Source organism: Pipistrellus kuhlii, unplaced genomic scaffold (assembly GCF_014108245.1).
Source record: "Pipistrellus kuhlii isolate mPipKuh1 unplaced genomic scaffold, mPipKuh1.p scaffold_m20_p_4, whole genome shotgun sequence".
In the NCBI taxonomy this organism is placed as follows: Eukaryota; Metazoa; Chordata; class Mammalia; order Chiroptera; family Vespertilionidae; genus Pipistrellus; species Pipistrellus kuhlii.
Window position 1 is genome coordinate 68,919,006 of NW_023425540.1, and position 26,579 is coordinate 68,945,584.

General features: G+C 38.6%; 1 protein-coding gene across 1 annotated transcript in view; it reads left to right on the forward strand.

Moving 5' to 3' along the window:
* Positions 1-26,579, forward strand: part of CCDC192 (coiled-coil domain containing 192) — a 176,167-nt gene that overhangs the window by 51,907 nt on the left and 97,681 nt on the right. The gene's annotated exons all lie outside the window — the stretch shown is intronic.

Below are 26,579 nucleotides of genomic sequence, written 5' to 3' on the forward strand. Positions count from 1 at the left end.
ACATTGAATATAGGTCTACAGCAGTTCTTCTTAAATCTTAGTATAGCAAGAATTATCTGGAAGACTTTTATTTTTCTATTAATTTCTTTTTTATGTAGAAGATTCTTAAAAACACATTGCCTAGAGAATCTGCTTCCTGTATTCCTGGAGTGGAACCTGAGGCTTTGTACTGCCAGGTGATACTAGATTCAGGCAATGCTGAAACTGCCAGTCTTTCAACACTGTTTCAAGCAGCACTGTTGACTGTTCTATATATTAATATATATTCGTTCTGCCCCAGTCTTATGATTTTTAGCTGATCATAAAAACAAATCTGATACAGAATTGTCTATCTTAAACAGCAAGTGCATTCCTGAGAGAAACCTTATGACTTTCTAGGGTGGATTTCATTTATATTTTAGCTAGCTTTACTCAGAGAACAACTAATGAGCATCTCTTGCCACAATACCCTTGCATATGCATGCACACAAATCAGCCATAACCCTGATGCTATCCCTTCCCAAGGATCTGAACAACCTTGATGCCCTAAGCGCTTCCTCAAAGACCTCCTTAGTGACCTCCTCTGTCTACATCATGTGTGTCATGGGATGGCTTCTCAATTAAGGACATTGGCCAGTCAAGTTAAGTGGTCAATATGAATAACAAACCCCTCGGGGGACTGAGTGAGACCTGAGAGGCTGCAGTCCAGGAGTCCTACAGGAAAAAAACAAACAAACAAACAAAAAAAAAAACCCACAAAAAAAACCCTCTACAAAATAATAAATTCTAGTCATCATCCCTTTGGGATTTGAAATGAGCTGATCTAGATAAAACCACAGTAATTGTCCCAGTTTTGTGTTGGGGTGGAGAAGAGCTAACTAGCTGTGGCAGTTAGCAGAGCTTTTAACTCTAAATTCAAATCTTATTTGACCTTGTATACTCATTGACCAATATTGAAAGTGACTGAGGTTGCTTTTGTGCCACTGTGACATCTTCAGACAGACAGAAACCTATCTCATTAGCCCAAGGTCCTGTCCCCCAGGCTCCCTCCCCTGGCCTGCCCCTGAGGTTGCTGGATAATAGCTCTTGTCAGAGGATGTCTCCTCTGGCCTGATTGATACCTACAGCCAAATGCCCAGTGGGGGTTTAGCTAGAATTTTTTAGGGAGAGCAAATAATTCATTAGGATTGAATATTAATTTCCAACATCTCTTCATGAAAAACTGATGAAAAAAACATAGTCATGGGTGCCTTAGAAATTCCTGTGGTGTCTTCTTCCCTCGCCTAGTTCCTGTGGATGTTATTCCTGTCCCCCGCTGTTCCTGTCCCAGGCTTGTCTGAACTGGGCTTGCTTCCTTGTTTGAGGGTATTGATATCAATGACTGAGATTTCTCCTACATGGTTGTTCCAACATTCAGATTCAATAAAGCAATGTGGTCATAAAAATTTTGCTTCAACTCATCAACAATACTTAAATACAGATAATATGAATAACACTGATTATTGAAAGTGGATTATGTGTATACTATGCGGTAGGTGCTTCATATTTTCTATTTTAAATCTCAGCACAACCCATCAAGGTAGGCGTTATTTTTCAGATAAGAAAACTTAGATTTAGAGATTAGATCACTTCTCACACGTGTTAATCCTGAAACCCATACTTTTCTCTCACAATTTGGTGTCTCTCCAAATTATATTCATACATGCCATTTGCAGCATCAATGAGTGTTTATAAAGATTTTTATCTCCAATCTTCTTTCTCTCTGGGTGACTCCCCAGTCATAAAGCTTCAATTCTCACTTCTATGCAAATAACCCCCTCCACCCCTACCAAGTTCTTCCTATTTTAATCATCCCATGATTACAGCTCCTTGGTGCTCCAATAAACATTTTTTTAAAACATGGTTCCTGGAAAAAAAAATTCCAAATGATGGTAATAGATATTTTTGGGAAAATATGGGAAAGGCATCGGAAATTAAGTTAAATGGGTATTTTCCTACAGGACTTACCAGTGTATAATTAATCTTCAAGAAAGGACCAAAGCGTAATATTTGTCTTTGGTGTTTGACCATAAATGGCATTTTAAATACACAGGTTTGGAGACTGCTGGTCTATTACATCCAATTAAAGCACTATGCTTGCTAAATATCACCTATCTTGCTGACATTCCAAGCTTAGCATATATAAAGTCAAAATTATCATCTTCTATTCCGATCTCTTAAATATGCTCCTCTGTATTCTCTGCTCATGGTGAATAATACCATACTGCTGGCATTTATTCTAGATGGAAAAAGCAATATTAGAACCCTACCTCCCTCTGCCTTCATAGCCAATTTAGCCTCTCGCTGTGCCGTCCCCTCCCAATCACAATGTAGCCCACTCGCTTTGACATCACCAAGCCCTGGCTGCAGAGGAGAGAAAGGCTAAAATCACCATGGAAAGATTTGGGATGGGGCAGAAAACTAAACAGAGCCAAGAATTAGCACTTGCAGGGAGAATGGGTGTCCCATGGGAGTAGCAGGAAGGAGAAAGGGGATTAAGGAACCAAAGCAGTGGGAATGGAACCCCATAGATGGAATGAAAGCTCTTTTGGGAGACTGAAAGGCTCCTGGTAATAAAACAGGATGCTAACTGGATGCTTGAGATTAGGAAATAACGAAGAATATTAATAAAAGTGTCAGGCAGTATGTGTCGTGTGTAAAGTTTGGAATTCCCATTTGGGCCATGTCTCCTAAATGTAACACTACTGTAGGCCTTGACCACTCTAGTAGTCTCCTTGTTTCCCTGACTCCACTCTGAATGGTGTTTCCAAAAGACCATCCCTACCCCTCACCTCCCTCTTCTCACTCACTCCCCTCTCTCTGACTCATGCTGAACAGGCCAGTAAAATGGACCTGCTGTCTTTACACATTCTGTGTCAGCTGGTGCTTGTGACATTGCTCTCTCTCTTCTCTTGGTCTAGACTATCTTTCCCTCTCCTCTTTATACGAGTAATTCTTACTCTTCTTGCATGGCTCACATCAGGGATCAACTTCTCCCTTCTCCCCCGAGTACCTTCTATACGCTGCCATAGTCTCCTGTACATACATCTCTATTAGCTCAAAATATGTTTTATTGATGTTATCTGTTTATACATCCATCTCCCCCTAGACTTGAAGGTCATTATGGGCAGCACCAAGAATATGTTTCTTATTCACTACCCCAAGTGCTGAATTGAACTGAATTTTACTCTGACTTTGTCATTTCCGGTTTCAAAGCCTAGAGTAAGAAAACCTTTGCCCATTATCACAGAATAAAGTCCAATCTCCTGAAAATGAGGGCCTGACTCTTTTTCCTGCCTCTTCTCCATCACACATTTGTGACCTCCAAGTACACCCATGGAATCCTGTCCTGGAGACTTGGCTCTGGGTATATTTTTCTCCTGGAATATCTGTCCCCACCATTGTGTTTTCCAGAGCTTTCTTATTCTTCACTGAGATTGTTCCTTCCAGGAAGTTTTCCCTCACCATCAAAGTAGAATTAATATCTCCTTCCTTGGTCTTCTCATAGATCTTCTCTGTCCCTCTCTTCTGTCATGCGTCACACTATGACCCCCAATAGATTGTTTGATGTGGCCTAGCTCTTCCTCAAGACTGTGAGCCCCTGAAGAATAGGAGTGAGTCTGCTTATCTTTACTTCTCTCACCGTGTCTGGCTCAGGGCCTTGTACAGATTTCATTGAAATGAAGTGTTAAAATGGCTAAATTAAAAATAATGTTATTTTGGCATTTAAAAATCTGAGAAAATTACTTTATGATATTTTATTCCTTAAAAATACCAGTTACATAAACCATTACTTTCATCTGAAATTGATATTTTGAAAATATAACATAAAAAAAAACAGGTAATGATCTCTTAGAACAGAAATAAAAAGAAAGATAACACAGAAAGAAAACACAGTTGTGGGAAACCCCTCTTTCAGCAGCAGTAAGAATATCTAAAGGAAACTGTGGTCTTAACATGAAAATGGTCCTGACTTACTTTACTAAGAGTTCACTTTTCTAGAATCCAGTAATTGAATTACATTATTGTATAATTAAATTGACAGCTGTGGAATGAAGAGGAAATACAAGCCTAAACATTTCAGAGTCACTGCTAATATTTTGATGATTAAATTTTCTTTCCATTACCTTTGCTTATATTTTCAAAAGATTACAAAGGGTTGCCCTTCCCAACGCATACACTGAGCCACCCATAGGGCTAACCTGCCTGGATGTTTTTATAACTCCCTCCCACATGATTACTTATCTGCTTAGAGACCTAGAAAGCTTAAACAACATTTGGAGTGAATGTTTACAATCACTTAAAGATAATTGTCCTTGTCGGGGCAATTTGAGTCAGGACTAGGAATTTTTTTGGGGGGGTGTCGGGGGGAATTCTTTTAAAATAAATGCCTTCCAAATTGTTAAATCCATTGCTTTCCATATTTTTAACATTTTGGGGGTATAAATACTCAGCCCTGTCCCTCCACTCCATCATTGATGATCTTATTATCTGCAGTAGTCCAGAGGTTTGCCTCCCCATTCTCACTTCCCAATGGCCAGCTACCCCCAAAACCTGACCAGTGCCGAAATTCCTATAATATTTTATGAGAAATCTGGGTAAGTTGGGTGGTAGACCCCGAGTGTTATGCTATTCTCTACACCTTTCTGTATCCTTAAATATTTCATAACAAACTAAAATTTTGAAATGTCCTGAAGAAGGAACCCTTCCAGTGAATAATACAGCGTGCTTCAACACAGGGTAGATGAGTGTATCTTTGAAGTGAGAAGCTCCTGGCCTGCAGTTCCCGAGGACATACTTGGACTTGGTAGCAATGGTCCTGAAGCCCAGCATCAGGAATGGAGGAGCTACCAGGAAGACCCCAGAGAGTTGGTTTGACTTCTTCCTTTCCTTCTCAAAGGAAGTTCTCAGCTGTCATTTTGCTTCCTAAATCAAGAATCTATAAGAGCACCCAATTTAGATCAAATGCAGACTTCTGTCCCCTAGAATTCCCAGCCCTCTGCTAATTGGTCTTTTCCTACTATGACAGAAGAGATGGGCTTTCTTTGCTGCCTTGCTGTTTTTGGTTGATACGTATCCACTTACACGTTTAGCAACATTACTCCGATATTCTTTTCAGTGGCATCTCTCCCGTTCTACACAGCCTTAGAGGGCCTGTACTTCAAAGTGTCCTGTCAGCCCTAAGTCAATTAGACTCAAAATATTAATTTAGACGAAGCAAGAAAGGAAGAACAGTGGCATATGTTAACAGTGATGCCCTGGCATTATGACCAAGGAGTGGTGCTGCTCTAGTTCCTATTGTAAGGTTTGAGGTGCAGGGAACTGGAGTCGGAGACCACCAAGATATATTAAAAGAAGGTTTATTCCACAGTAACGATCAAGTTTCATTACGGAGGTAGAGAAATCAGGATTAGAGGAGGAGGGGGAGAAGGAGGAAGACCTCAGCCGGATTGCCAGAAGCGGAAGCGACAGTGACAAGTGGAAGTATGGAGAGGGCTTTTAAGGGAAGGAAGAGAAAGGGGTTGGGCCCAGGGTGGAACTTGAGGGGTGGGCCCCAGGGCAGGCACTGATTAGTGGTTCGATGTCTTGGAGATGTCCAGGCGGCAGATGCAGGTAAAGTCATAACTCTGCCCACCAGTTGGGGGGAGGGAGGATCTCACACCTATCTATATCTAAATCAGATTCCTGTCCTTTTACTAACCACCCAATCACCCTAATTGGCTTGAAGAAAATTCCCTTTTTCTTTAAGCTAGCAAAATCACATTTAGTTGTTTACTGCTGAGCGATATAATTCTTAGGGAGAGAAAAAAAACATCAGTAATGAGAGAGAATCATTGACTGGCTGCATCCTGTATGCCCTTAACTGGGGATGTAGCCCACAAACCGGGCATGTGCCCTTGACTGGAATTGAACTGCAGGCTGACATTCTAGCCACTGAGCCAAACCAGTTAGGGCTCTTATGCTATCTATTTAAGTAGTTCTCAAAGTGTGGCCCCTGGATCAGAAACATTGGAATCACCTGGGACTTGTTTGAAATGCAAATTCTGAAGCCCTGACATATACCTCCAGAACCAGAAACTCTGCAAGTGGGGTCCAGCAATATGTGTTCTTAAACTCCTCCAGGTTATTCTGATCATGGCTAATGTCTGAGAAGCACGGCACTGTCCAATAAAGTCCCCACCAATTTCAACTTAGACCCTTTGTTCTCACCAGAATCATTGTGCCTGGCCAGCATCTTGCTATTGGGAGCCAGCCTCTCTGCCCTTGTGCTCCTGGCTCTGGGAAATCTCCAGGCCTGATTTTTAGCGCAACTATCTGGGATCATAGTGTGTAGGACATGTTTGTTCAACTCCTGAGCCAAATAGGAATAATTGTCTTCCTCCTTTCCCTTTACTCCCACACTTCTGTGTGCTCTAGAAGTATCACTTCATTCCCAAAGCTTGGCATGACTAATTCCAAGGTCATGGAATCACACCTTAGAGTCATATAATAATTTACAGTTTCCTAAATGCTCCCACCCACATTGCATCATTTATTTTTCACAATAATCCTGTGAGGCAGGTATAGCTCCTCCTCTATCAGATAAAGAAAGTGAGAGTCAAGAGAGACAGTAAGAATCCTGCCTATTCACTGCAAACAACTAGTAGGTAGAAAAGAAAAGAGTCGATTGTAGCTATTCTGACTATAGGTCCCATGTTTCATAAGCTTGATTTTACTCTTAATTCAGATATTTTGTTGAATGTACACACCAGTATACCTTCTGTTTGTGTCAATTATGTTTTATGATCTTTTAACTTTATTGTAATCTGCAGACCTAGTGGCAAAGCTAATGAGCCTGAGAGACTTTGGTAGTAGAATTTAATAGAGCATTATCAGGAGTCAATGAGGAATAAGGAAATTCCTTGCCAATGGGCCATTCTTTTAGAGCCAGACATGTCAATCTAAATGGAAAATTCCTCAATGATTATTTATGAACGGAACCCATTGGTACTGGACAGCAGCACATGAGATAAATCTCAGAAATATTTTCACAGTGTTAGTTGGTTATATTACAGTTAACTCCTCTCTGCATTCCACCCTCGCAGGTTGGATTATCTGGACTGGATGACTATTTGCTTCTTTACTTTAACCCTTTAGGTCAGTGGTTCTCAATCTGTCTAATGCCATGACCCTTTAATAGAGTTCCTCATGTTGTCGTGACCCCCAACCATAAAATTATTTTTGTTGCTACCTCATAACTGTAATTTTGCTACTATTTATGAATCATAATGTAAATATCTGTGGTTTTTTTTATATTCTTTATATTAGTTGCTATTAATGGAATGGGAAAATTACAGTTATGAAGTAGCAACAAAAATAACTTTGTGGTTGGGGGTCACCACAACATGAGGAACTGTATCAAAGGGTTGCAGCATTAGAAAGGTTGAGAACCACTGTTTTAAGTAGCTATTCCATGGCTCACCTCCCACATGCTTGATCTGGAGAGGCTAAGGCTTTCAAATCCCATTGTGATTGTTGCTGCCAAGCATCTCTGTGAGCTTGGAGGGGAAGGGGTCCAAGCTCTCACTCCACACAAGCGAGTTGCTCATAACCCAGAGCCAGTTCTCTCCGAGCTGCTGGCATGAAACACATCCTGCCTGGTAAGGCGTGGCTAAATAGCTAATCTCTAGCACATTGATGAGCAATATTAAAACTTTGGAGTTTTACCAGGATCTTATCTTATTTAAATAATTCTTTCTCTCTCTCTCTCTCTCTCTCTCTCTCTCTCTCTCTCTCTCTCTCTCTCTCTTCCTTAAAAAACTAAGGCATATAAATTGCTGTGGGACCCACTAAATCTTAGCTGTAGGATCAACCAGTAAAGGCAAATTGAGGGGAAGGGACCCAAAGCATCAGTTAGGTTAGCACATCACCCAAGCCTGGATTCTGGCTCACATTTTTCCCCTTTCTGACCAGATTTGAGTCTATTTTCTTTATTTTCTATAGATGACATATGAATTCAAGCTGAACAAGAACTCTCAGGACAATTCTTGTTGCCCCAGTGACTTTAGAACCAATTCATACGTCTGAAATTTCTTTAGCCACCTGATTGCACAGGTGGTGTAATCCTTCCACTTTTTAAATTAAGTACTTATTAGCTAACTATGCGTGTGTGTTTTTTCAAATATATATTTCAGTTTCTTGCTTTATATACTTGGACTTCTTAAACCAACATCCTTTATAAAGAATATAAATAATTTATTTCCAGTGGGCATGGCTCAGTAGTTGAGCATCGACCTATGAACCAGGAGATCCTGGATCAATTCTTGGTCAGGGCACATGCCCGGGTTGCCAGCTCCATCCCCAGTGAGGAGCATGCAGAAGGCAGCCAATCAATGATTCTCTCTCATCATTGATCTTTCTTTCTCTCTTTCTTTCTTTCTCTCTCTCTCTCTTTCTCTCTCTCTCTCTCTCTCTCTCTCTCTCTCTCTCTCTCTCTCTCTCTCTCTCTCTCTCTCTCTCTCCCTTCCTCTCTGAAATCAATAAAAAATATATAGTTTTAAAAGAAAGAATATACACAGTTTAGAGGCCCAAACATTCCAATACAGGTTTTTGGTATAATCTCTACTTGTCAAAAAATCAGATGGAAATAATGTAATATTGTTCACAGCAGTTTTTCCATTTGCTAATTTATATATTAATAAATTTGCAGCTATTAGTGCTCACAGAGAACTCACCCTATACTATCACTACAGCATCTATCAGAAATCATGTTTTTATTATTTGTTTTCTTAATAATGAAATCACTTTAAGATGAGTGAGTTATACCCTTTCATTATGGAGAATACAAAGATAAACTATTTATGTGAATCATGAGGGGTTTTTAAAAGACCGTTGGTCCTGTTCCCCAGTTATCACCAGGGAGGAGAGACATGGAGAGCCAGGCACTGGGCTTGAGCCTCAGGACCTATAATGGTTATTAAAGTTCCATTCCTCTTATCTGTGGAAAGAAGCTAATTAATATCATAACTTCATCTCATAGGGTGATCTGGAGGGTACAAAAACTTGTGAAATGGGCTAATACATATGAAATAGAGCATCTGATATATACTAACTATAGTTCAAAACCTTTATTAACAGTTGTTCCAGAATGAACGGTTTCAGTAACTGTCCCACAATATTTATGGGGTTGTGGTTAATGATCTGCTAGCATACAGCACCTTAATTCAGGCTGCCAGTTTATTTTATAGGAGAAGCTAGGAAATTGAGTAACCAAAGACTCAAAACTACTTTCTGAGAAGAATCTTGTCATGTCTTATCAGTACTTCCTCAGCTCATTTCTTCTCTTGGAGAATGTCTTTTTATGCCTTTGATAGAACTATCTCCTTATATTTGTCATTTTACTTATCTTTATCCCCCATTAGGTAAGTTTCTTTGGAGTAGAGCTTTGGTCTAATTTATGGTGTCTGCCATGTAGTAGGTTCTCAGTATGTACTTGATGAATGAATGAATGACTCAATCAATCAATGAGTCAGTGGGGTAATGAAGTGAGCAGCCTTTCAATTCAAGAAGTATCATTTCAGGCCCCACAGTTTCTAAAAGAGGATGTCACTTCCCACCCAACCAGCTGACCATTTTTACCAGAGAGCTTTGTGCTTAAATGTACTTGGGGCCTCACAGAAGTATGATCTTTGGCTCATAGTTAGCTTTCTAAAGCTTGAATGGAAGTACCCATACCACAGAGAAGTAACTGAAATACAGTTCTTTTTTGTTTTTCAAATAGATACTCCCAAATCATTCCTAACTAAGTGAGGTCAGCAGGAGCCACATTTCTAGACTACATCAAGTTTCCCTAGAACTGGTTTTATTGAATGGGGGGAGTTGGTTTGGCATGATGCTAATGCTAATGACTTGGTTTAGGGATATTTTATAAGAAACTGTTCTCTGGAGTTTATTACAGTCTTTGTTGTTAGATTGCTATTGAAAACACTTATTATTATATCAGAGAGTGTGCCTTTCTGCATCAGGAATATTGGTACTTCAACTGTGCACTGGGCTTGCTTTTACCCCATGGGTTCTATGTTTTTATAGATGGTTATTCTATCAGAAAACCTAGAGTCAAGTTCTCTGTGCCTCACCTCTAACAAGTGGTTACATAGGATGTCAGGGCATGTATTGTTTGAATCAACCTTCCCACTTGCTTCCCTTAAATTCCCTTTCAAGTTTTTATGTTAGTGGCTTCTAACTCGATATATACATATCTTTTAAACTACCCTAAATTCTTTCTGAAACATGTCAGTACCAAATTAAATCAATGAATCATAAGGGAAATAACCAGACTATCTCCCTAAAAGCCCTGGGCAGTTCTTCAGAGCTGGTTGCATGTTCCCCTCGTTCAGCAATTTTCAACCCGTGTGCCACAAGCATTTTGAAAACATTCAATACCTGACCATTTAGTTAGGGCACTGACCTCTTTTCCTTTAGGTTGTCAAATAAAAAAATTGACAACAGCCAACACAACAATAGCTTATCTTAAATCATAAATATATAGGTCATATAATAGAGTTGCCTCTTATTGGTTACATTGCATAATACAGTTGTGCCTGATTAGTTAATTCTTGGTACCAGAAATTCTTATATACAAGTATATGTACCTGATTTTTAAAAAGTCACAAGTGTATTAGTGGTGTGGGTTTTTTGTTTGTTGATAAAGCAATCAAAGTTATACCTTTTTTTGTGTCAGACCAGTAAAAAAAAATCATTTTTTGATGTGCTGCAGAATTTTAATAATTAGTTTATATGTGCCAGGAGATGAAAAAGGTTGCAAATCACTACTATATTTTATAGTAAATCATCCAGAAAAGACACCAAGAAATTATTTATTTGTAATTTTATCTTACTTTCAAAAGAGAAGAAACAAAATTAAATAAAAATTTGTGTCTTAAATGGATGTAGACTGGCATTTTATGAATAAACTTTGTTTTCTTACTATAATTGTATACTGTTATTTAACATTAAAATTTAACCATACTTATTTATTTATACTCTAATTTCACAAAGAATTTTAGGTATCCCATAAGAAATGAAAGTATGAAATTTTCAAGTTGAACTTCTGAAAGTATATAAATAATAATTGAGAATATATATATTGAAACAACATAGCAATAAAAGGAGAAAACTAGATATACATGTTTAAATCATACCTTCCCATAGACTGTAGTAGAAACAGAAATAAACTTGGATCTTCCTAATAGTCAAAAGGCAAAATAGGAAAAATAATCAGATAAATAGTGCCTATCATACTAGGGAAAGGAGAGGTTAGCAATTATTTTCTGAGTTAATTCTGAAATGAGATTTTATGTTGGGTTTTATAGAGAGAATATTGAAAGAAACGGGGGAGAGGGAAATAAAAAATATCAGATCAGCAAATGCAATAGTGGGTTTTATATGCAGCCAAAGGCAAACCATGTAAATAGTGAAAGTAATCTTTTCTTACTGTAATTATAGTCTAGTTGGTATTGCATAGTTTTTTTTAATCCCCAACTATTTATGATAATCTAGCTGGCAAGTTCAACTGCATTCAAAGGCTGTGTAAGTAATGCAGAAGAGGGAGGAGGTTAGAACAAGTCAGAGAGGGAAGAGGTCAGAACAAGTCATATGGGTCTAGAGAGTACATGACTTACATAAAACAGAATAAAGTCCAAGTTGGCCAGATTAGCCTGTTTTTCAGAAGATGAAAATCCATATTTTTGTGTGAAATTTCCTCATTTATAAATATTGGCAACTAATTCAAATAAAATAGAACTCTCTGTGTGGTTAACAAGACACATTTAGAAGAAGCCTAACTGTGAACTTTATACTGGATTTTAGGCTTAGAATGCTATTTTCTTACATCTTTGACATAAAGATTCAGTTGGCCAAAAAAGAAGAGATATGCCTAGGAGGTTTCTAATGGGGTATATCTAGAAGTGGTACCTTACTTCTGCACACATTCCATTGTCTAAAACTCAGTCATGAGGCCACATTAATTGCAAGGAATGTTGGGAAAGCTATTTCAGCTATGAACCCATGAAGAAGAGGGGAGCATAGATTTTGACTGTCATTCATCTTCTCTTGGATCTATAAATATTGACAATTTCTCCTCAGAGAGAAGGACATTAAAAATTGTTTTATTATTATTATTATTCCTGTGAAATCTAGGATTAAAATGTATGCCATAAATAACAATCAAATGGTATGACAGAATTACATAATATCCCTTCATGTCTTGCTCCATGATATTTAATGGAAAAAAATAGCACATTCTTTTTAAATAAATCAAATCTTATGTTATTGTTAGTAGGAAATTTGGTCTCAGTTATTTGGTGGAAACAATGGCCTTCTCTCCTCCCCAGTGTTCGTCATCCGAAAGTTGAAGAACATTATTTTTAAGTCAATTGTAGCTGCCTTTTCCTCTGCTCTGTGCCCCATGCTGATGAGCCCATTCAAAGACCTGTGGCTCCATTTTAGATCAGTGCTACGTCTTAACAGATTTGTAGGAGCTATCGGTCTATATACATAGCACACAGAGTCCAACCATTTCTCTGAACACCTGCCTATTTGAGGTCTTGCTACCCAAGAGACCTGGGTAGGAGTGAAGTACGGTCCCTACCATCTGAAGAACCCCCAATACTTCATTTTCTTTGTTTTGGATGAACCAACTTCCTCAACCTTAAGTCTGTTTATTTTCTTTCCCTTCTCAAAGCACCAGACCTTCCTACTTGAGGTATTTTTAGATTTTATTAATGAGACCAGGCCTCTCAACCAAAGGCTTTCCAGGTACTCAAGATTACATAAATGAATGTTAATTTCTTCTTCTTGAATGGGAGTCAGGGGTGGTGTTACTGATGAAGTAGGGGCAATTTCTCTTTGTAATGATGAAGTTTCCAGATTGATTTATTTGAGATGTAAGGGATTGTCTACTACTAAAGAGTTATGTAGAAATGTATGTCTGGGTTGTTGAGTAGAAATATAATGTATTTTGTATTTTATTTCATTGATAAATAAGTATTAAAATTATTAAGTGAAATAAAATCTGAGCTGTTAACTTAGCCAGTAGCCTTGAGATTGATTTTTGATTGTTTACTTACATGTTAGATAGCTTCTAAACGCCAATGATCAGTCTATTATCCTTACTAGGTTTATTAGGTGGTAACATCTTAAAGAGGAAATGTGAGTTTTCACCCAATAATCATGAAGTATAATAGTGTCACTGACAAGTTCTGAGAAGAAGAGAGACAGGATAAACACCTCTCTTTTCCCTCCTTCTTCTTCACAATACCCCCACACTCCCCACACATACACACACACACACACCCCTTCCCACCCAGTAAACCAGGGAAGTTGACTAAATTTAAGAAATGTTTGAGCATCAACTGTATAAGACATTTTCCTCTCTGAGCATTCACAACAGACTGCCTGGGGTTAAAGCCCCACATTACTAGCTTACTAGTAGTGTGGTCTTGGGTTAGTTGCTCCATCTCCTTGAAACGCAACTTCTACATCTTCAAAATGATGATCATAAGTGTATCTTGCTAACAGAGTTGTCATAAGTATTAAATAGGTTAATATAAAATCTTAGATCACTACCTGCCACTTCTTAAAACTTATATAGGTGCTTGCTAACTAACAAAACAAAACAAAAAACAACAACAAAAAGCCAGCAAACATTCTTATGGTGAAAAAATGCTCTGAAAATTTAGCATCACGATTATCTGTAAAACAGGATAATCACAGAACCTGCCTCAGTAGAGTTGTTGTGAGGCTTAAATGAGATGATCCAGGTAAAGGGCTTAAAATTCTGCCTGGGACACAGCAAACTCTCATTAATATTGAGGTTAATTGCTGCTGCTGCTGTTACTGCTTTTGTTTTATCCTGGTTATCATTTGAAATACATGCTTTGACATGTATCTAACAGTTTAAAAGCATAAATTTTCAGTACCAGACTTCATTTTGTTGAGCTTAACTCTTTTTTTTTTGTTTGTTTGTTTTTGTTTTTGTTTCACTTATTCATGCATTTATTGGTTGATTCTTGCATGTGCCCTGACCAGGGTTTGAACCTACACCCTTGGCATATCAGGCTGATGCTCTAACCAACAGAGCTATCTGGCCAGGACTTGAACTTAACTCTTAAGTACTTTACTGTATTCACAATAAATACATGTCCCTGTGAAAGCCAAAGATTTACTAATTCTTATAAGCACTAATTCTTAAAAGCACTTATTCTTTCTGCCCATGAGAAGAGTGTGCAGGAGACTGACTGCACCTGCCAAGGGAGGCCCAGAGGAACTAATACTGGCGTCTTTGCTTACCCTCACCTGAATAAGAACACTGTGATTGTGTTAGGCAGCTGTTGATGCCACAGGGAATGGAAAACTACTGCTGAGGAGTTTTCCAAGGGAAAGAGATTATCTTTGATGCTTAGAGGTAATTCTGAACACACTTTGTCCCTCCACCTTTGCCTCCCTAGTTTTTACAATAATATCTCAGGCCCCCTGAAAAAATGTCTTTCTGTCTCATTCTCTCTAGTTCTTGATTGAACCCATAAACAAGCATCCCTACTGGGAGTTCTGGTGATGCATATTCCCCCTGTTGGAAATACAATGCAGCTAGCTGACTTGGCTAGAATTTCCTTGACATTCATTTTTGAATGCACATTTCTGGAAACTTGAGTGCGTTCGTGGGGGAGCCAGGAGAGGGAGGAGGAGTTTGGCTGGCAGGTACTTTCCAAGAGATCTTTTTGATGCTATTCTTCACTTTCCTAATTTCAGTGCCTAAAATAGGGCTTAAACTGTCCCTATTGTATTTGTCTGTTCCTTTTCTGCTTTGGCTTTTCCATTCTCAAATACTCTGTCAGGAATTTCTCTAGAGTAGAAGCTCCTTTAATTGAATTAAATGAGGAACTTCAGAATTGTGGAGAATTTACTTTTAAACAAGTAAATTTTAATATCATTTCCTAGGATGTCAATCTTCTGTTTTGAAAAATAAAAGAGGGAAGTTGTTTCTAATTTTAAATGTTAATTTGAGTAACTGCTTATATGCAGATGTTTATCACATGTAGTGTTTCAAATATAAATAATTCTATCTTTTGCCCAATCTCTTCCCTTTGTTTTAAGTGCCCTTTATTGAGAGCTGACATAAACCCCACTGAGAGCCTGCAGGGAGAAAGAAGGGATCCAGGAGCTTTCTCTTGGACATTTATAACTGAGAAGGTATTAGCATCACTTTGGAACTTATAACAGTAATCAGCAGTCAAATGAATAAATGATTTAGACAGGCTTGTTTAAATGGTATGGTTTCTCAGAGAATAATCAGGCCAAGTGTTGACAAATGGTTTAGAAATCACTTATCTTAAAAATAAAGAAGATCTAAAAAAGAATAACTTCACACCTTTTAAGCTTTTTTCATTAAATGCTGTGGCAATAATTGCATGCAGGAACTAAGGAGGACTTGAGCTTCTCATAGAAAGGATACAAGTCAGTCACAGGATTCCAGGACAAGGCCAAGGAATGCAAAACCAAAGGAAATAGTTATTAATTGTTCTCTCTTCAACTATTTTTGCTGATTCTAACAAGCCAGTCTCTTATCCTTTAGGCTTAATAGGTGCAGGGACGCTTGGTTGTGAGTTGTTATAGTCAATCCTCATGGAAGAACCAGTGAAGAGGAAGGATTCAAGGAGAAGTGGGAGGAGGAGGCTTGGCGGTCACACAGAGAGACTGCTGCCAGCCTAGGGGAGAATGCAGAGCACCCCAGGGTGGGAGTGGGAGCAGGAACAATGCAACCAGTCAGACTGGAAGTTCAGAAGAAGGAATAGGCGGAAATGAGAATAGGAGGCATTATTCTGCTTTGTGGAATTGCTCATGAGAATACAGTTACGTGTTTACATTAAGCATTAAAACAAGTTATGTCCAGTTTGAGCTCATGAAAATGTTTCCCCTCAACACTCTTCCAGCCCTGAAACACATCCATCCCCAGAAATAGGGCTCATGAGGTAAACAAAGGAATCAGAGCTGTATCAGAGTAACCCTTAAAAGGCCGCAGTGTTTAGCTAGTCACTGTAGACAGAAATTACACTAGATGGAAACCTAGGATTGAAGAGTTCAGCCTGAACAACTAGCATGTCCAATGCTCATAAATGTAGTCTTTGGTATGTTGGAATAGTTCAAAATAGAACTGGGGAGACACCCAGTTGTATATCAATACTAAGGATAGTTCCATGACCATTGCCTAGGGTGCTCACTTTGCCTTTGGCCACAGACTTATCTAATTAAGATAATTCTATCTTTTGCCCAATCTCTTCCCTTTGTTTTAAGTGTCCTTTATTGAGAGATGACTTAACCCCCCCCTGGGAGCCTGCAGGGAGAATGGTTCATGAAAGATAGTTGAAGAGGTTTGCTAGGAAGTTTGTTAGGAAGAGGAACCATAGAAAGAAGGGCTCACGAGGTAACCAAAGGAATTAGAGCTCTATCAGAGAAACCCTTAAAAGGCCGCAGTATTCAGCTAGTCACTGTAGACAGAAATTACGCTAGATGAAGGCCTAGGATTGAAGAGTTCAGCCTGAACGACTAGCATGTCCAATGCTCATAAATGACTTCCTAGCAAACCAATCTCTTGCCAGTCAGTTTCAAGTCTAACCCCAATGAAATGACATGGCTTCTTGACTATCACTGATCTCTCCATCATGTTTTATGTATGTGCATTGTATAATATTAGATAATTGTATTCAAAAACTGCCTTTCGGTATGGCAGATTGAATTAAATTGAGAGCTTTAAGAAAAAAAAATACTAAATCCTGGTTCCCATCCCCCAGAGACCCTGATTTCACTGGTCTAGAATGCAGACAGGGCATCTGGACTTTAAAAATCTCCTTAGATCAATCTAACATGCAACCAAAATTTAGAACCACTGCTATAAAGAAAATATTAATTATGAGTAGGTTGAATTACATATTATAACACATGGTATATTGGCAGTAATCAAAAAATTACTATGAGAACTCAGAGTTGGGGATGGGGATTGCTCAGGGAAGCCTCCAGGTGTGGGGTTTTACATGAGTTGAGTATTAAATTATGTACAGTAATCAGCCAAGTAAAGAGGAGTATGAGAGAGATCTAGGCAGAGGAATCGACCTTCAAAGGCAGGGAGAAATGAAAGAAAGGACCTAAATGAAAGCCCAACAGACATGCCCTATAGTCTATAGCTGGCTGCAGCCATTGGACGTTTCTTCAGAAATCCACTTGAGTTGGCAACACTGGTATTTTCAAGTCATAGCATCTTCTTACTTTCTTACATCTGAGGAAGGGCAGCAATATCCTAGCACTCTATATTATGGACTCTCAGTGGAAAAAGAAAATCTAGCAGTGTTGGCCTTTTCCAGTGAAATTAATAGCTGTTGAAATGTATCCCAGAGTTATTTGTTTTGTATGGTGTGAAATACATGTCAACTCATATCAGTCACAGAGTCACTTTTCTAGAAGTGCTTGAGCCCATCATCCCAAGTAAAGATCCCCTACTGTCCCTAAATTAAGTAACCTTTGAACAGCAGGGAGGGCACAAACTAGGCAAATACTAGGAAACAAACTGAAAAAGAACTTCCTTATAGAGGAAGAGGGGCCTACTTCTTACTTATCTGACAAGAACTTTGGTGTAGAATTGCACCACCTAATTATGTAAACAGACCCTGTTTTAGGTTCCCAGCCCTGTACTCTTTACTATCTTTCAAGTGTGATTGCCATACAAATACAGGTGGTTCTCAGGTAAGATAAACAATCTAAGTGTTATCTCCAGAGGAATATTTGAGATTGTAGAAAGATTGTCTTTACCTGATGTGATGGAGTCACTGATATGACAACCTATGTTCTCTTATACTGAGTCTGGGTGGTCACTTCTGTAATGTGACTTTAAAGATCTGGAATGGAAGAAATTTTATATCTTGGCAAATGTTTAACACCACAGTGAAAGTTAGCATAGAAGGCAGTTCTTCTGATGTTTTTTTTTTTTTTTCCTTTTTAGAAATCTATATAAAATGTATATATTACATATATAGCATCATGGCTTCTGATGTCCTTTCACAAAAAAAGTTTCCTCTTTGCTTGGGTACTCCCAATTTATAAAGAGAGTCAACACCTAGTCCAAGGTTGAAGAGTCATTGGTGTCATACTTAGAATAGGCAGAAGGACAATTAGGCTCCAGCACCTCAGAATAAATGAATAGTCCATTGTTTATAATGTGCTTGAGTTTGGTCAGGCAGCCTTAGTCTCCACTTTTTGGGATTCTTCTATCCTTTTTGGTTTTTATGAAATATTTTAAGATTTGCATTTTAAACTTAAGCTTAGCATTTTATGTACAATCATCTACATATTTTTATTTATTTGTATGACATGCAAACAGTCATAAAAAGTTCAGCTCAGAACCTACTGTCTTCAGCATCTGGAATTCAGAATTATAGAGAAGAAAACTTTGGAGATCAACTACCTTCTCAGGTAGCTAAGCCCAGTGATTTTGATGAACTTTGCTAATGGATAAGTATTTTCTCCATGACTATAACTGCCATAAAAACCTTCAAACACAAGATGATAACTCAGAAACCATGGGACAGGAGGGCTAACATAAAATCCAAAAGGTTATGAATCTTTCTATAAAATTTAATTTTAAGGTAACTATAAATATTTCCCAAGCTCTATTGACTACCTTCGTTTCAGTAACTTAAATCAGTAAAGGGAAGATTTAAAGAAATTTAAATATAGAGAAAAGTCAACAACTATTGGATTCTGATGTTTTCTAGGGCCACGTTTGAATTTGTTGTCCTGATTCTTTTTCCCTAAGGACAGGAACTTGCCCTTGCCACTCCAGGGATAATATTCAGGGTCAGTAGGACCCTGTGTTGAGAAACCTAGTCAGGAAACACTGAAAACTGCTTGCCATTCTGAGAGTAAAGAAGCTTTCCCTTTTCTTCTTGGGTACATTGATTAGCTTTGGGACTTGTCCCATTCAGGTAACATCTTTTTTTTTTTTTTTTTTTTTTTTTTTTTTTTTTAAAGCCTTTTGTGTCGTTTGCCTTGGGGTCTGAACTGCCCATGGATCTGAGAAAACTGAGATCAGAGGGAGTGAAAAGCTTTACTTAAGGACTCATTCATTCCTTTCACAAATATTTACAGGATGCCCATGATGAAATATAGCAGTAAACAAAATGGGCAAAATCCCTGCTTTTATGGGATGTACATTCTAATAGGACAAGAAAGATGATAAGCAAATAAACTAGCAAGAATATAAAGTATCAGATGGTAAGAAGGCTAAAGACAAGAGACCAATAGAATATGGAAAGGGGATAATAATCCTAGGTAGGGGAGCTATGTTATATAGTGATAGAGAAAGACGATTTCAAAGCAGAGGATGCATAAGATGATTTCAAAGCAGAGGTGGCACCGGGTGGAAGTGAGAGCTCTGGGAATGTCTGGGGGAGGGCATTCCACCAGAGGTTCCAGGAAGGGCAAAGGCCACCTGCTTTGCTTCAGAGCACAGATCTCTGCATATGAAGAGTTCCCCAAGAATTGCACGTAGCTTCAGGGTTAGACTACTTCTGTGTTGCAATCTGGATAGTTCAAGGTGTCATGCCTGAAGGCAAGATTTCCAGGAAGAAAAGGAGTGTGTGTTCCTCAACACTCCTCATGAAGTGCCTGAAATCCAGCAAAATACCTGCCTATCAGCTCTTCATTGCAAAAGGGAAATTCAGGCAAACCTTCCCTTCTCCTAAAGATGACTATTATGGCATTTGGTTGATTTATGGCTGTCCTTTGAGTAATTACTGATAATAGTGCAGATGGTAATTTGATCATACAGGTGTCTCCCCCACACTTTGTGTGGGTAAAGTCCATCTTTTCAAGTCTGTGGGTACAGTTGATGTTGACAAAGCCTGGGGCTGTTTGCAACCACACCTCTTTCCTCTACCATCTGCTCAGTCCTTTGGTCAGAAAGACTCTGCTTTTTATTATCAGGTGCCAGGTTAACATATATGCCCTTGGGATAGTCCAGAAGTCTCCATTATGCCACATTATTGGAATACACATTTTGGTGTGTCCATAACATATTCCTCCCCTTTCTCTACTGATTTTCCCAATTCAATTCCCCACAATGAACATTATTTTACTAGTGAACTGGCTTCTCTCTACCATGTGGGTTAAAGGCTGCAAAGCAATACGGGGCAAAATTTCCCTCTAGTTAGCCAATACATTCTATCTGTAAGCCTTGCTGAGGTCTTTGCCTTACTTCTAAAAACAGTTGATGAGAAAAATAGAAACTGCTCTCATTGGAAAAAGCCATCACCAAAGCTCCATTCCTTGTCTGACCTCTAGGGTCACCCTGAAAGTCCTTCTTATATGTTCCAAAACGGTGATAGGGTTTCCCCCAGTGCCTCCTTACAATCATGTTTTAGAGGTTTTATTAAAATTGGTGAAAGGCTTTCTGTTCCAACTGTGTCCATACAAAAGGATCATTATTGATTTGACCTTAGTTGCCAACTAGCCAGTTTTTTTCTTTGTTGATGAAAATCTTGGGCATTTCCAAAATGCTCAGTCCTCAGGTCACCCAGCACACCGGGCCAACCAGGTTGTCACATCAGCCGTGCGCACTTCACCCAACAGCAAGACTCCTAGCTAGGAGCATACTCCAGAAAGAGGTGAGAGCAAACGAATGGAAGACTACCCTCTGAGAAATGGTAATAACACCAAGGAGAGCTGATCTTCAAGGGCATGACCAAGGCCAAAAGCTCTGCTTCACTTAAGAAAAAAGTGAGCAGCTATCGTTTTCTTTGAAACATTAACAATAATATCAACAACTTCTTTCCTAGCTTCTTGGAAGGAAAAGATAGAGAGAATAATGTGACCTTTAGTTTTCATTGAGGAAGGTAACAGAATTGCTCAATGTCCCATGAAATTCATTTGAATGGATCCTGTTTAAATGTGCCAGCTGGAGGAAATATTATTTATCAAAGCAAACAACCAACATTCAGTAAGGAAGTGGAACCTGTGAAATAATGTGGAAAATTTTCTCCCCCAAAAAAACAACCTCCTGTTAATGCTTTCCTCAATGGGGATTTATATAAAATGAATTGACTTTATTTGTTTCCAAAACTCTCCAAATCTTTTTTTTTTTTTTTTTTTTAATGGAGCTCTTTTTGAGGATTTTTCTCATGGAATTTCACAGACCTAAGGACAAAGACACAGTTGCCTGGAGTTTGAATAATATTTGATCTCAACATTGTCTTAGGTGAGGATGTAATCAGAATGTGAATTAAAAAATCAGTTGTGATTCATGGAGATGAGGGCCTGTGTGTAATGGGGTTACTACGTACCTCACCTACCTCCTCTCCTGCCTCCGAGGTCATGCTGTCCTCCAGTCAGGGTCACTCCCTCTTGGAAGAGGAAAGTTCAGGAAGTCACAGAGCTCCTTATGAAGTAGCCTCTTTTTTCACCACCTATGTGAAGATAAGTGAAAGTTGTATTGGTGCCAAATATTTCAACCCAAACATACTTGTTTCAAGAGAAACAATGGAAGTTCTTATCAAAGTTTTAATATGGGAAAGGACAAGTTTGGTAGTTGTTCAAGCACATGAGCTGATCTTTAAGATAATCTGGATATTTTGACAGGAATACCACAATAGACCTGTCCAGCTCTTTGACCAGATTTTTTAATATTATTAAAAAAAAAAATTTTTTTATTGATTTCAGAAAGAAAGGGAGAGAGCAATAGAAACATCGATGATGAGAGAGAATCATTGATCAACTGACTCCTGCACGTCCCTACCAGGTATTAAGTCTGCAACTTGGGCATGTGCCCTAATCGAGAATCAAAGCATAACCTCCTGGTTCATAAGTTAATGCTCAACCTCTGAGCCACACTGGCTGGGCTGGATTTAATACTCATAAAACTAAAAATGCAGTTATTTTCATTAAATGTTTGCTTCAAGAGGCTAGTGGAGGATCCACTAAGAAGAGACAATCACTTGGCAAGGGATAGCTAATAGCACTTCAGTTTCCTCTATTAAAACTCATTCCCAATTTACGAAGAATATAAAAATTTTACCCAAAATGACATCAGAGAACAGTTCAGGGACAGAGAGACCAGAAGCCAGCAAATCCATTAGCGGCATCTCTCTCTAGAACGTAAGTGAACTTTGAAATACAATGAACTTCAGTGATGGGGGATAGAGGAAAGTGGGCCAAGATTAAAAAAAAAAACACAAAAAAACCAATAAAGTAGAAGAACCACTGCTTTAAATCACAACATACCCTGAAATGTATTAAAATCAGAGAGATGTGAACATTAGGGTTTTGGGGGGGTAGAAGGGTTGTTTTTGCTTTTACTAGGGACAGTGTTGGCTTGCCAAAGAAACCATTTTAGCCCAGGTGAAACTAAATGAGTGACAAAATTATCATCTTGTTTTGACTGTCCTATGCTCAACCTGAGTGTTTTCTGAACCACAGATAAAAAAATTACTCTTTTAAGAGTATTTCAAAACTTTAATAACTAGGAGTTGGCTTCAAGTAAATCTAGAAGCTATGTCTTCAGAGACAACTCTCTTCACTTCTCCCGAGATTTACTAGTAAACCTGGTTGCTCTTCTCCTTGCTGAGTTTTGGCCCATAATGATTTTGAAGTAAGTTCTATAATGAGCTGAGAAATAAGTGCCTTTTACTGGAGAATAATGACTTCTCCAGTTTTTCTACCTCCAATGTCCTGATGACAACTTGATGATTGCTTTAATAAAGTAATTTTTTAAAAGAACCATGTTTTGATCAGTGTAATTTTCTACAATCAAATATTAAAACATTTATACTCATTTTTAAAATATGAAAAATCAAGATAAAATGGAAATGCGGAATAAACCACTATTTGTTAAGTGGATGAAGTAAGTCACCTATGTTGTCTCTCCAAGACCAGCGTCCCAAGACCCTGGCGGTAGTAGAAGCCATGTGTGTGTAGGGATGGGCAGGCTCCACCAAGTAGCCATGAAAACTCCCCAGGTGCAGAGCCTTTCCAGAAAAGTCCGTTTGTTCCTTCGTTTCTTCAAGAAAAGTAAAAGGAGCACAGGTGTCTCTGTGGACACCAAATACTAATTTGGTTTTACAAAGCACTCCATCCTGGTAGCAAACTTCAAAGGGTGACTTCTAGTTCATTTTTTTATCATTTGTTTTTCTGGGCCCCACATCACGTTACATCTTCTCTGTAAGGAAGAAGAACGATGCCCTGGAGTTCTTTCCACTTCAAATGCTCTTTTTAATGGTTTTAAAATGCATGAAGATGTTATACACTGTTTATAATAGTGAATCATGGGGAAAAATTAAATTTCTGTCAGAAGGAATCTGATTAAACAACTAGTGCTGCATCCCTAACAAGGATACTATGCAGATGCAATAAAGAATAATATTAAAGAATCCAAATAAGCTAAATGCATCAGTGCAAATATAGAATGTTCTCCATGATATATCAGGGGTGGGCAAAAGTAGGCTTACAGTTGCTCATGTGGAAAATTAATGCAATAATTAATATATAAGAGTATAAGAGTAAACTGTGTTTTGAGAACGCAAAACCATAAACCTACATTTGCCCTACGCTGTATTCAGTGGCAAAGCAAAACCAGTATTAAAATATGAAAATACTATGTTTACTTGCATATATACCTAGACTACGCCTGGAGGACACACAAAAAAGTGGTTCCTGACAGCTGGTTCTGCCAGTCAGATGTTCTTGATGGCAGCATCTAAAAAACTCAGGTTCCACTTTAAAAAAATTTGTTTATTTTTATTATTATAATGGTGAATGATTAGCCTAAAGTCTTAGAGATGTTTGACATTTGAAAACTTTTCGATTTAGACTGGCACGGTTTACTGCATCATCAAACACAGAACCTTTCTGTCCCTAAATATTTAATCAGTGTAAAAGAATTAGGCGCGGTCAGCAGAACTCCTTGTGCCACTGGTTGTCATTAATGCTGGCAAGCGTCCCCAGCACTGGCCACAGCTGTGCAATGTACAAAGACTGACCCAACACACTGGAACAACATATAAATGTCAAAACAATAAAGAAACAATTGCCTCCAACTTATCTTTCTGTCCAATAATAACTTCCCACTCATTTGGATTATTCCCAGTGTGCCAGGACAGAAAAACAAGAGGTGCATATTATGACTACCTGACATTTGTAGATAAATTAGCTATAATTTCACGCTGAAGTTGCTAGAGCGCCAGACCATTATAAATAGGGAAGCAGGTTGTTTACCAAGACAGTATAAGTGGTTATTTTTCTGGTGGGGGCAGTGTTATGGGTTGGGGCATGTCTTCCTGGCATGATTTGGGCCCTTTAATTCATGTGGAACAATGTCTGAATAGCACAACATACCTAAGTATCATTGCTGATCAAGTTCATCCTATCATGTTGACGGCGTATCCCAACGGGGATGCCTTCTTCCAACAACACAATGCGCCATGCCATGGTGCTCGTATTGTGCAGGAGTGGTTTCAAGAACATGAGGAATTGCTTTTGTGGCCCCCGAAATCACCAGATCTCAATCCAACTGAGCATTTGTGAGACCAAGTTAAAGGAGGCATCAGGCAGCTGGTTCCACAACCATCAAATCTCACAGAACTGGACAGTGCTATTCATCGGGCATGGTGTCAGATTCCTTGCATCACCTTTCAACATCTTGTGCAGTCAATGTCAAGAAGAATCACCACAGAATTGAAGACAAAAGGTGACCCAATGAAGTACTGATGGGGTGGTCATGATAATCTGACCACTCAGTGTATATGTGGACTCTCTCTATAAAATTCTTAATCAAGGTTGCCAATTTCCCATACTTTTATTTGCTAAGAATTTTCAGGCTTGACTCTTCAACTCATTTTTTAAATCTCTATCCAATTTTTTTCAAAAAAATATTAAAGTATCTTTCACCTTCTACACATGTATTCTGGGGGAAAAAAGGCTAGATTTCTCTTAATTAGAAACTATTGGGGAAAATACATTGCACTTGAGAGGAGCAGTGAATCATGGCACTTGTTTATTTGCTCTATTATTAAGTCACAGAAATGGCCTAATGAGTCAACATTCTGATTCACTTGGAATCAGTGCCACTTAACTTTTCTTCCCTGCCATCACACTGTCCTTGAGAAAAAAGATCAAGGTTCCTTTAAGGTGACTTCTGGATTTTCAAATACATTTGCGTGCTCTGTTATATGACTAAAACAGCCTAACAGAAAGACAAAATCAGGGGTCCATCAGAAATAGCATAATCTTTGTCTACTAATTACTTTTTATTTGTTCATTTAATAAATATTTATTAATCATCTATTATGTGCCAGACTCTGTGCACATACATCAGTGAGCAACATAAAGATTAGATTGCCTCTGTCTTCAGGCACATTCAGACTGGTGGAAGACACAATCAAGGCAGAAGACATTTGCAGTGTCGTACGAAATGACATAGACATGGAGACATAAAGTATGCATAGCAGCAGAGGGGTATAATGTTCCTTTCTTCAAGGAGGAGCATGGGCATTTTCTGGAACAGAAATGTATCCAGAGATAAGGCTGGAGACGTAGGCATTTCCAAGAGTAGTGGTAGCCACTGGGCAGTTTTGGATAAAATCAGATTGATATTTTAGAAATGTCAAACTGGCAGCAATGTGGAAAGTGGCATGGAGAAGATGGGCCAAGGGAACCTACTGCAGCGACCTGGGTGGGAGGGGGTGGCTTCCCTGGGACAGAGAAAGGAAGAAGCACAGCTGGGACCCTAGGAGACTGAAATGTGCAGAGGGAGCGGGGGTTTGGGCAAGAGGTTAAAGGTGGTGCCACTCACTGAACAAAGGAACTGTTGAGGGACAGGTGGGGAGGGCAATGGAATTAATTTGATTTTTTGTACACACTGTCTTTGATTTGCTGATGGGGCATGAAAATTACACATGGTCAGGAGTAAGTTGAAAATGCAGATCTGACTTGAAAAGTGGAAACAGGGTTGAAAACGATTTTAAATACAAGTCAAGTAAACAACAACAAAGAAATTTAGATCCTCTTTTGTGTTTTTTTCTAGAATTATTTTGGGGATAGTTAACCGTACTCTTTCACCTTTGTCCTTCAAATACGTGTGACAGCACCATAATTTCTAATTATTTTATTTGTTTATTTTTTACATTATTGCTGGTGACCAAAGAGAAAATATAGCAATAAATCCAGCCGGTGTGGCTCAGTGATTGAGCATTGACCCAGGAACCAAGAGGTCACTGGCTCAATTTGGTCAGGGTACATGCCCAGGTTGTGGGCTCAATTCCTAGTAGGGGGCATGCAGGAGGCAGCAAATCGATCAATGATGTTTCTCTCTCGTCAGTGTTTCTATCTCACTATTCTTCTCTCTTCCTCTCTCTCTGAAAATAAACAAAAACATATTTTTAAAATTTTTTTAAAAAAAATAACAATAAGACAAAAGAAATTGCTATAGGATGAGTTGAGTGAAGAACAGTTTTGTATTTCTTTAAATACAAAACATGAAATATTTC